We start from the raw sequence: 11,139 nt of genomic DNA, 5'->3' as shown, positions 1-11,139 counted from the left end.
ATCAATCTACACACTTTGTATTTGTATTTATTATGGATCCCCATTAGCTGCTGCCAAGACAGCAGCTACTCTTCCTGGGGTTTATTATGGATCCCCATTAGTTCCTACCAAGACAGCAGCTACTCTTCCTGGGGTTTATTATGGATCCCTATTAGTTCCTGCCAGGACAGCAGCTACTCTTCCTGGGGTTTATTATGGATCCCCATTAGTTCCTGCCAAGACAGCAGCTACTCTTCCTGGGGGTTTATTATGGATCCCTATTAGTTCCTGTCAAGGCAGCAGCTACTCTTCCTGGGGTTTATTATGGATCCCCATTAGCTGCTGCCAAGACAGCAGCTACTCTTCCTGGGGGTTTATTATGGATCCCTATTAGTTCCTGCCAAGACAGCAGCTACTCTTCCTGGGGTTTATTATGGATCCCCATTAGTTCTTGTCAAGACAGCAGCTACTCTTCCTGGGGTTTATTATGGATCCTCATTAGTTCCTGTCAAGGCAGCAGCTACTCTTCCTGGGGTTTATTATAGATCCCCATTAGTTCCTGCCAAGACAGCAGCTACTCTTCCTGGGGGTTTATTATGGATCCCTATTAGTTCCTGTCAAGGCAGCAGCTACTCTTCCTGGGGTTTATTATGGATCCCCATTAGTTCTTGTCAAGACAGCAGCTACTCTTCCTGGGGTGTATTATGGATCCTCATTAGTTCCTGTCAAGGCAGCAGCTACTCTTCCTGGGGTTTATTATAGATCCCCATTAGTTCCTGCCAAGACAGCAGCTACTCTTCCTGGGGGTTTATTATGGATCCCCATTAGTTCCTGCCAAGGCAGCAGCTACTCTTCCTGGGGTTTATAATGGATCATCATTAGTTCCTACCAAGACAGCAGCTCCTCTTCCTGGGGGTTTATTATGGATCCCTATTAGTTCCTGCCAAGACAGCAGCTACTCTTCCTGGGGTTTATTATGGATCCCCATTAGTTCCTGTCAAGACAGCAGCTACTCCTCCTGGGGTTTATTATGGATCCCCATTAGTTCTTGTCAAGACAGCAGCTACTCTTCCTGGGGTTTATTATGGATCCTCATTAGTTCCTGTCAAGGCAGCAGCTACTCTTCCTGGGGTTTATAATGGATCCTCATTAGTTCCTACCAAGACAGCAGCTACTCTTCCTGGGGTTTATAATGGATCCTCATTAGTTCCTGCCAAGACAGCAGCTACTCTTCCTGGGGTTTATAATGGATCCCCATTAGTTCCTGCCAAGACAGCAGCTACTCTTCCTGGGATTTATTATGGATCCCCATTAGTTCCTGCCAAGACAGCAGCTACTCTTCCTGGGGTTTATAATGGATCATCATTAGTTCCTACCAAGACAGCAGCTACTCTTCCTGGGGTTTATAATGGATCCCCATTAGTTCCTGCCAAGACAGCAGCTACTCTTCCTGGGATTTATTATGGATCCCCATTAGTTCCTACCAAGACAGCAGCTACTCTTCCTGGGGTTTATAATGGATCCCCATTAGTTCCTACAAAGACAGCAGCTACTCTTCCTGGGATTTATTATGGATCCCCATTAGTTCCTACCAAGACAGCAGCTACTCTTCCTGGGGTTTATAATGGATCCCCATTAGTTCCTACCAAAACAGCAGCTACTCTTCCTGGGATCCAAACACACCAAAATACCCACATTACATATAATACAACGGATAAAACAGTGAACTATGTTTGTACTGAATGAACTAAAGATTAAACAGGACATCATATAACATCCCTACACCACCACATGTCCACAACATGTTCAATACCACCATACAACAATGTGTGCGTACTGTTTACATGTGTCTGTACCTTTTGTGTCTCTTCACAGTCGCTGTTGTTCCGTAAGGTGTATTTTTACCTGCTTTTTAAATCTGATTCTACTGTTTGCATCAGTTATCAGATGTGGAATAGAGTTCCATGTAGTCATGGCTCAATGTAGTACTGTGTGCCTCCCATAGTCTGTTCTGGACTTGGGGACTGTGAAGAGACCTCTGGTGGCATGTCTGAGCTGTGTGCTAGTATTTTAGACAGCTCGGTACATTCAGCTTGTCAACACCTCTTACAAAAACAAGTAATGATGAAATCCATCTGTCTTCCACTTTCAGCCAAGAGAGATTGACCTGCGTATTATTAATATTAGCTCTCTGTGTACATTTAAGTGCCAGTCGTGCTGCTCTGTTCTGAGCCAACTGCAATTTTCCCTCTTTCTGGCACCTGACAACACTACTGCACAGTTGCCTAGGTGCTACAAAACTAGGACCTGTAGAACCTGCCTTGTTAATAGTGCTATTAAGAAGGCAGAACAGAGCTTTATTATGGACAGACTTATCACCATCTTAGTTACTGTTGTATCAATATGTTTTGACCATGACAGTTTACAATCCAGAGTTACTCCAAGCAATTTAGTCACCTCAACTTGCTCAATTTTCACATTATTCATTACTAGATGTAGTTTAGTGAATGATTTGTCCCAAATACAACTCTTTTAGTTTTGGAAATATGTAGGACTAACTTATTCCTTGCTACCCATTCCGAAACTAACTGCAGCTCTTTGTTAAAGTGTTGCAGTCATTTCAGTCACTGTAGTAGCTGACATGTATAGTGTTGAGTCATCCGCATACATAGACACACTGGCCTTACTCAAAGTCAGTGGCATGTCGTTAGTAAAGATTGAAAAAGTAAGGGGCCTAAACAGCTACCCTGGGGAATTCCTGATTCTACCTGGATTATGTTGGAGAGCATTCCATTAAAGAACACCCTCTGTGTTCTTTTAGACAGGTAACTCTTTATCCACATTATAGCAGGGGGTGTAAAGCCATAACACAAGTTTTTCCAGCAGCAGACTATGATCGATAATGTCAAAAGCTGCACTGAAGTCTAACAAGACAGCCCCCACAATCAGTTTATCATCAGTCATTTAAGTGCCGTGCTTGTTGAGTGTCCTTCCCTATAAGCGTGTTGAAAGTCTGTTGTCAATTTGTTTACTGTGAAATAACATTGTATCTGGTAAAACACCATTTTTTTCAGAAGTAAGGATTGGTAACAGGCTGAGTGGTTGGCTATTTGAGCCAGTAAAGGAGGATTTACTATTCTTGGGCAGCGGAATGACTTTAGCTTCCCTCCAGGCCTGAGGGCACATGCTCTCTAGTAGGCTTAAATTGAAGATGTGACAAATAGGAGGACAAAATTGTTTACTATTATGCTCAATAATTTTTCATCCAGATTGTCAGACCGGTGGCTTGTCATTCTTTTTTATTTAGTTTAGTCACATTTCTTAATTTGCAGTATGTTTGCCAATCAGCTGTGCACTTGTGCACATTTATGACTTATTTGCCTTGCATTCCTTTTGCCTCATCGCTCTCAACCATACAATTTTCAAATTCCTCATCAATCCAAGGAGATTGAACAGTTTTTAGTCATTTTCTTAATGGCTGTGTGCTTATTAGTAACTGGAATAAGTAGTTTCATAAATGTGTCAAGTGCAGCATCTGGTGGCTGCAGAATTAGTAAAGATGATTTCATTCCTGTGCTGTTTGTAAATACCCTGGTAGGTTGATTGACTGACAACCTGAACCAGATTGCAGGCACTGGTTGCAGTTTGAAGCGTTTTCTTGAGTAGGCAGCTTGATAAGCCAGTCAATATTTAAAATCGCCCATAAAATATACCTCTCTGTTGATATCACATATCAAGCATTTCACACACATTATCCTGATACTGACTGTTAGTACCTGGTGGTCTATAGCAGCTTCCCACCAGAATGGGCTTTAGGTGAGGCAGATGAACCTGTAGCCATATTACTTCAACAGTATTTAACATTATCCAGATAGTGACTGTTAGCACTTGGTGGTCTATAGCAGCTTCCCACCAGAATGGGCTTTGGGTGAGGCAGATGAACCTGTAGCCATATTACTTCAGCAGTATTTAACATTAGATCGTCTCTAAAGCTTTACAGGAAAGTGTTTCTGAATATAGATCGCAACATCACCCCTGTTAACATTTCTTCCTTTACAGTAGATGTTATAACCATGTATTGCTACCACTGTATCATCAAAGGTATTATCTAAGTGAGTTTCAGAGATAGTCAGAATATGAATGTCATCTGTTAAAAGCAAGTTATTGACTTCATGGACCTTGTTTCTCAGGCTGCATATGTAAATATGGGCTATTTTTAACACTTTTCTGGGTTGCTTAATTGGTTTTTAATGCTTTACTGGGAAGCTTATCAGAGGTAGACTTACTCATGTTATTTACATTGGAACTGATAGTGCAGGGTGAGCTGCACAAAGTGGTCTTCTGTGATGGAGAAGTGATTGGTGTACACACACACACACACCATTTTGATTGAGCTGTTGATGGGGGAGTATTGTATATATATTTTAATATATAAAGCTGTCCCATAACGTATACCTTTGGTGACAGTACTGTTTTTCTTCCAGAATCGCTATGTAAATAAACACCCTTGAATAGAAGTACTGTTTCAGCTCTTCCATCATTTTATTTAATGGAGGTTAGGCTTTTTTTTCTTTCAGTTTTGCCTTCTGGCCTGCTCTACATCTTCCTACAAGGGTACACCGCCTCAGTGTTAACAGTATAACTCTGGTTCATAGGCTCATGATTACTGCATTTAATAGCTGTAGGATCAGAGGAATTCAGGGCAATTAGGGGCACATAAATTAAGTTAGTTACATTGTGTCTGCCAATGCCCCTAGGATACCCCATAATAACAAAGCGAAAACAGGGTTTTAGTTTGAGTTTGAGTTTATTTTTATTTTTACAGGGACAGTGCACATTAATCAACGTTTCAGTAAAAGTGCTGGTTTTAGCCAGCCGGCTAATTTTCAACCGCAGTCCCTGGGCAGGTTATTAAAAACAATTACAATATAGACAATAGCAACATAGAACAAGCAAGACATAGCAACATAGGACAAGCAAGACATAGCATACAGACAGAGCAACATAGTACAAGCAAGACGTAGCATACAGACAGAGCAGCATAGAACAAAAAGCAGCAAGACAAAATTCATAAAAGCAACAAAGTGTTTCCACACCTCACAAGCTACAGACAGTCATTTTTTGCAAGTCTCTGAATGTCTTTGAGTGGCCCAGCCAGAGCCCGGACTTGAACCCGATCAAACATCTCTGGAGAGACCTGAAAATAGCTGTGCAGCAACGCTCCCCATCCAGCCTGACAGAGCTTGAGAGGATCTGCAGAGAAGAATGGGAGAAACTCCCCAAATACAGGTGTGCCAAGCTTGTAGCGTCATACACAATAAGACTCGAGGCTGTAATCACTGCCCAAGGTGCTTTAACAAAGTATTAGCAGGTGTATCTCACTGATCATCCCTAAAGCCAACACCTCATTTGGCCGCCTTTCGTTCCAGTACTCTGCTGCCTGTGACTGGAACGAATTGCAAAAATCGCTGAAGTTGGAGACTTTTATCTCCCTCACCAACTTCAAACATCAGCTATCTGAGCAGCTAACCGATCGCTGCAGCTGTACATAGTCTATTGGTAAATAGCCCACCCTTTTCACCTACCTCATCCCCGTACTGTTTCTATTTATTTACTTTTCTGCTCTTCTGCACACCAATATCTCTACCTGTACATGACCATCTGATCTTTTATCACTCCAGTGTTAATCTGCAAAATTGTAATTATTTGCCTACCTCCTCATGCCTTTTGCACACATTGTATATAGACCCCCCCTTCGTTTTCTACTGTGTTATTGACTTGTTAATTGTTTACTCCATGTGTAACTCTTTGTTGTCTGCTCACACTGCTATGCTTTATCTTGGCCAGGTCGCAGTTGCAAATGAGAACTTGTTCTCAACTAGCCTACCTGGTTAAATAAAGGTGAAATAAAATAAAAAAATATATTAAGTAAAGGGTCTGAACACTTATGTAAAAAGGTACTTTATGAATTTGTACAAAATTCTACAAACCTGTTTTAGCTTTGTCATTAGTGTAGATTGAGGGATTATTTTTAAATCCATTTTAGAATAAGGCTGTAACGTAACAAAATGTGGAAAATGTTAAGTGGTCTGAATACTTGACGAATGTACTATATGCACGACCAATATTGCCTTTAGATTCACCTGTAACACTTGTTGAGTTGGAAATTATTTTAATCAAATGTCTAGTCACTGCTCAAGTATCGCAAAAGTACAAGTGGAACAAGCTATAACTGAATTTTTTGTTCAACTTTTTTTTTTTTTTTTCACCTTTATTTAACCAGGTAAGCTAGTTGAGAACAAGTTCTCATTTACAACTGCGACCTGGATAAGATAAAGCGAAGCAACACAAACAACAACACAGAGTTACACATGGAATAAACAAACATACAGTCAAATAATACAATAGAGAAAGTCTATATACAGTGTGTGCAAATGAGGTAGGATAAGGGGGGTGAGGCAATAAATAGGCCATAGTGGCGAAATTATTCCAGTATGGCAAATTAAACACTGGGGTGATAGATGTGCAGAAGATGAGTGTGCAAGTAGAGATACTGAGGTGCAAAGGAGCAAAATAAATAAATAACAATATGGGGATGAGGTAGTTGGATGGGCTATTTACAGATTGGCTGTGTACAGGTGCATTATCTGTGAGCTGCTCTGACAGCTGGTGCTTAAAGCTAGTGAGGGAGATATGAGTCTCCCGCTTCAGTTCGTTCCAGTCATTGGCAGCAGAGAACAGGAAGGAAAGGTGGCCGAAGGAGGAATTGGCTTTGGGGATGACCAGTGAAATATACCTGCTGGAGCGTGTGCTGCGGGTGGGTGCTGCTATGGTGACCAGTGAGCTGAGATAAGTCGGGGCTTTACCTAGCAAAGACTTATAGATGACCTGGAGCCAGTGGGTTTGGCGACGAATATGAAGCGAGGGCCAGCCAACGAGAGCATACAGGTCGCAGTGGTGGGTAGTATATGGGGCTTTGGTGACAAAACGGATGGCACCGTGATAGACCGCATCCAATTTGCCGAGTAGAGTGTTGGGGGCTATTTTGTAAATGACATCGCCGAAGTCAAGTATCGGTAGGATGGTCAGTTTTACGAGGGTATGTTTGGCAGCATGAGTGAAGGATGCTTTGTTGCGAAATAGAAAGCCGATTCTAGATTTAATTTTGGATTGGAGATGCTTAATGTGAGTCTGGAAGGAGAGTTTACAGTCTAGCCAGACACCTTGGTATTTGTAGTTGTCCACATATTCTAAGACAGAACTGTACAGAGTAGTGATGCTGGACGGGTGGGTAGGTGTGGTCAGCGATCGGTTGAAGAGCATACATTTAGTTTTGCTTTCATTTAAGAGCAGTTGGAGGCCACAGAAGGAGAGTTGTATGTAACTTGTTGTAACTTACCTGGGTTTGCAAAGAGGAAAGCTGCCCATGCAAATAGGTTTAGTAGCATATCTTCATCCCTGATCTTGACAGCCTCTCTCCCCTCTATTTCCACAGGTCCTTCCAACCTGGACTCAGGGGTAGACGGAACATAGTAAACGTAAAGCTTTAACAATCAAATGAGTATCATTTGTTACGTTTCGTATGGTATGTATTCATTTGTGGATGTCCATTTCATATGTTACGAATTGCAATTTGTTTTGGCTAATGTTAGCTAAGCTAGGGGATAAGGTTAGGGTAAAGGTTAGGCATTTGTTAGTGTTGGATTCAGGGTCAATTTGTTTTGGCTAACGTAAGCTTAGCTAGGGGATAAGGTTAGGGTAAAGGTTAGGCGTTTGTTAGTGTTGGATTCAGGGTCAATTTGTTTTGGCTAACGTAAGCTTAGCTAGGGGATAAGGTTAGGGTAAAGGTTAGGCGTTTGTTAGTGTTGGATTCAGGGTCAATTTGTTTTGGCTAACGTTAGCTTAGCTAGGGGATAAGGTTAGGGTAAAGGTTAGGCGTTTGTTAGTGTTGGATTCAGGGTCAATTTGTTTTGGCTAACGTTAGCTTAGCTAGGGGATAAGGTTAGGGTAAAGGTTAGGCGTTTGTTAGTGTTGGATTCAGGGTCAATTTGTTTTGGCTAACGTAAGCTTAGCTAGGGGATAAGGTTAGGGTAAAGGTTAGGTGTTTGTTAGTGTTGGATTCAGGGTCTAGGTCTAGTGTTGGGTCTAGGAGCTACTTTAAACATCATAGTTGGGTTGGGGTTAGCTGCTTTCTTGGCTAATGAATGAAAAGAGGATAGATGTTATAATTGTACTCTAAACAACATGTTGAAAGCGTTGATGTGAAAGCATATACAGTACTGAGTTACCTTAAGAGGATGTAGAGGTGTGGCAATGGAGGAGATGGGGAACAAAGTGAAAATGACCTCTCAGAACCTGGGGCCGGAAGGGTAAGACTGGGCAAAAGCATGAGGTTTTTTTAGGGTCTTCATTTTTGTGGAATCCAGCAGAAAAGTATAGAGTCAGGTGAAGAGAGAGTGAGAATCGTCATGATCTCAGACTTTGGTTTTCATGCATATATAATTATGCATTGCTTATCACGTTGTTAATACTGTTATGTTTTGTGTGTCTTTTTTTGGTTTTCCAAGTCTTGTGCTATCACTCTCTTAGGAACCAGAAGAAGAGAAAAGGAAACACAAAAGCGTTCCAGCTGACATGGAACAAGACAGCAGGTTCAGCTGGAATGTCATTTTGCTGTGTGATGAGAGACGGAAATAAAATTGTGTGCGGTGTGATCATAGAACAGAGGCCATAAGGCTCTACGCTTGTAAACCTCACGGTGAATGTTTGTTAATTTATGATCATTTGTTCGTGTTTTATTATCATTGTGCTTCTACACCTGCATTGCTTGCTGTTTGGGGTTTTAGGCTGGGTTTCTGTACAGCACTTTGAGATATCAGCTGATGTACGAAGGGCTATATAAATACATTTGATTTGATGATTGTTTGTCCATTTATATGTAATTTCCAAGTTTATGTAAATTGAACATTAGGAAGCTATCTTTCCGTAGGAGGGACTGTTGGATTTGGGGAAACTTTGAACAGTGTTATACGCATAAACATAGTAAATAAATGAGTGGAAGAGACTGGGGTTTTATGTCAGAGGTGAATGGTTCTCTGTAGAGAGACAGAGTGGCTATGGAATGTGCTGGGTGGACAGGAGGGAGTCAAGGTAGTGCGATAGGTGATACGGGTGGAAAGCTTTGGATTAGACGTCAAGGGGGTTGAAGTCAGGTCAGGTCACCTTAAGGGAGACAGAACGGTTTATTACTCTATCACTTCGTCTTCCTGTCGAAACATAAGATGTAAGGATTAGAGGAGTACATAGTTGAAGTCGTTGGATTCATTAAAACTTGTTTTTCAAACAATCCACGAATTTGTTAACAAACTAGTTTTGGCAAGTCGGTTAGGACATCTACTTTGTGCATGACACAAGTAATTTTTCCAACAATTGTTTAGACATATTTTTTCACTTATAATTTACTGTATCACAATTCCAGTGGGTCAGAAGTTTACATACACTAACTTGACTGCTTTTAAACAGCTTGGAAAATTCCAGGAAATGATGTCATGGCTTTAGAAGCTTCTGATAGGCTATTTAACCATTTTAGTCAATTGGAGGTGTACCTGTGGATGTATTTCAAGGCCTACCTTCAAACTCAGGGCCTCTTTGCTTGACATCATGGGAAAATCAAAAGAAATCAGCCAAGACCTCAGAAAATGGAAGACCTCCACAAGTCTGGTTCATCCTTGGGATCAATTTCCAAACGCCTGAAGGTATCACATTCATCTGTACAACCAATAGTACGCAAGTATAAACACCATGGGACCATGCAGCCGCCATATCGCTCAGGAAGGAGACACGTTGTCTCCTAGAGATGAGCGTACCTTGGTGCGAAAGTGCAAATCAATCCCAGAACAGCAGCAAAGGACCTTGTGAAGATGGTACAAAAGTATCTATATCCACAGTAAAACAAGTCCTATAAATCGACATAACCTGAAAGGCTTCTCAGCAAGGAAGAAGCCATTGCTCCAAAACCGCCATTAAAAAATAGCCAGACTACGGTTTGCAACTGCACATGGGGACAAAGATCGTATTTTTTTGAGAAATGTTCTCTGGTCTGATGAAACAAAAATAGAACTGTTTGGCCATAATGACCATCGTCGTGTTGAGGAAAGAGGAGGCTTGCAAGCCGAAGAACACCATCCCAACCGTGAAGCACGGGGGTGGCAGCATCATGTTGTGGGGGTGCTTTGCTGCAGGAGGGACTGGTGCACTTCACAAAATAGATAGCAACATGAAAAATGAAAATGTGGTTATATCGAAGCAAGATCAAGACATCAATCAGGAAGTTAAAGCTTGGTTGCAAATGCATTTTCAAAATGGACAATGACTCCAAGCATACTTCCAAAGTTGTGACAAAATGGCTTGAGGACAACCAAGTCAAGGTATTGGAGTGGCCATCACAAAGCCCTGACCTCAGTCCTATAGAAGGTTTGTGCGCAGAACTGAAAAAGTGTGTGAAAGGCCGACAAACTTAACTCAGTTACACCAGCTCTGTCAGGAGGAATGGGCCAAAATTCACCCAACTTATTGTGGGAAGTTTGTGGAAGGCTACCTGAAACGTTTGACACAAGTTAAACAATTTAAAGGCAATGCTACCAAATACTAATTGAGTGTATGTAAACTTCTGACCCACTGGGAATGTGATGAAAGAAATAAAAGCTGAAATAATGTCCTCCACTATTATTCTGACAGTTCACATTCTTAATATAAAGTGGTGATCCTAACTGACCTAAAACAGGGAATATTTACTGGGATTAAATGTCAGGAATTGTGAAAAATAGAATTTAAATGTATTTGGCTAAGGTGTATGTAAAACTTCAACTTCAAGTGTGTGTGTGTGTGTGTGTAATATGCACACACACAATCCAAATGTTGGCACTCCTTCTCACCAATCCTTACATCTATTATGGTTTGACAGAAAGGTAATAAACCATAATTTCTACCTTAAGGCAATCTGACCTCAACCCCTCATTTTCCTAACCCACAGATCACCATCCGTATCCCCTATAGCAATCCTGTGACTTCCTCCCGTCCACCCAACACATTCCAAAGCCATCTGGTTCCTACAGATAACCATCAATTTCTGATGTAAAAACCAGTCGCCATCACTCCTTA

The sequence above is a fragment of the Oncorhynchus kisutch genome, linkage group LG2 (genome assembly GCF_002021735.2).
Source record: "Oncorhynchus kisutch isolate 150728-3 linkage group LG2, Okis_V2, whole genome shotgun sequence".
In the NCBI taxonomy this organism is placed as follows: domain Eukaryota; kingdom Metazoa; phylum Chordata; class Actinopteri; order Salmoniformes; family Salmonidae; genus Oncorhynchus; species Oncorhynchus kisutch.
Note: the sequence above shows the minus strand (reverse complement) of the source record.